General features: G+C 46.7%; 1 protein-coding gene across 1 annotated transcript in view; it reads right to left on the minus strand.

Moving 5' to 3' along the window:
* The window catches only part of VARS1 (valyl-tRNA synthetase 1), a gene marked incomplete in the record, with an annotated part of 25865 nt that extends 25465 nt beyond the window's left edge, over positions 1 to 400 (minus strand). Inside the window, 1 exon segment of the mRNA XM_072429880.1 lies at positions 325 to 400.
* Between the last annotated feature and the right edge of the window lie 895 nt (positions 401 to 1295).

A 1295-nucleotide genomic window follows, 5' to 3' on the forward strand; every position in this document is an offset into this window, starting at 1 on the left:
GGGCTCTGGGGGTTTAGCCGATAAAGTTACTAGCATGGTTGTTTTCTTAGGCAAATTTTTTATTTAAAATATTTAGGGTTCACACAGGGTGTGAACGTGGTGTGCCAGGGTACCAATACGACCCCACTAACTAGAGCCCCTTCTCCTCGCATTATTTGCTTGCCGATATTATATACCTTAATACGCCCGATTGGCCCGGCGTTTCCATAGACCCCGACTGAGAGCCCTTCCCCATGTCCCTTCTGCCCCTCGACCAACCCCTTCCCCATGTCCATTCTGCCCTGTCACCCCCAACATCTCATTCATCGCACTCTTCTCACTCACTTCTCCTTAGTTGCGCTCCGATGACGTCACACAGCGCCCCACGTGGATGTTTCCCCTTCTCACTTCCAACTTCCGCCCTCACTTCTGCCCATACGCAGGACCCCGGTTTGCCCACACTTAGCTGTCCTTTTTAATACATCATAAAATTCACAAAAAGCCGTATTATTCTTTGCTCAATAATCGTCCTTGCTGTTACTTTTTTATCATTTATAACACAAAACTCGAGACTATCTGACGCTATTATTTCAGTATTGCCGTCAGTAAGAGGCCTAGGCTCTCAGCTTTATTTGTGTCGGACCTATGTTTATTAAAATGTTGGTAATCAGGAGCTGACTGGGCACCAAAGAGGGTTGAGTACCGGTGACACCTGGTGGTGGTTTTGGTAACTGCAGCCTGATGCAATATGGGGACATGGTGTTCTGAAAGCTGGCTGATTCATCCATGTTGTAAGAGATTTATACATGTAAGCCATGTAGCTGATTCTTTTGTGTAGTTAGGATTAGTCTCCTTGATTTGGCCTTCTTTCTGTTCCATAGTCTTTGGCCATCATCAATAGTTCAGGTGACACAACACCTGCATACGCACAAGGGAGTTACTTTGTCCTAGAATCATGGCCAGGTGGTACACTAGTACAACAAGGTGCTGACATGTCATACATAAGTCTAATTATATGAAAACTTTCTTTACCTTCCCTGATGGAGCCAAATTCTCCTTTACATGTATGTCTAACACGTTCCCCCTCCCCAGACACTGCAGCTCCAAGAAGGAGGGGTTCAACCTCTGAGGAGGTGCTGCTAATCCAGAAAGCAATAGGTGTGACAAGGTGTAGCCAAATGCTGATAGAAACACCCCTAGAGCTGAACAACTGGAGCAACCCCAAATCATAAAACTGCCCCCACATGTACCTCAGATCATAACACAGCCCCCACAGGCACCCCAGAACAGAACACGGAGCCCACAGGTGCCCCAAA

The sequence above is a fragment of the Pyxicephalus adspersus genome, chromosome Z, assembly GCF_032062135.1.
Source record: "Pyxicephalus adspersus chromosome Z, UCB_Pads_2.0, whole genome shotgun sequence".
In the NCBI taxonomy this organism is placed as follows: domain Eukaryota; kingdom Metazoa; phylum Chordata; class Amphibia; order Anura; family Pyxicephalidae; genus Pyxicephalus; species Pyxicephalus adspersus.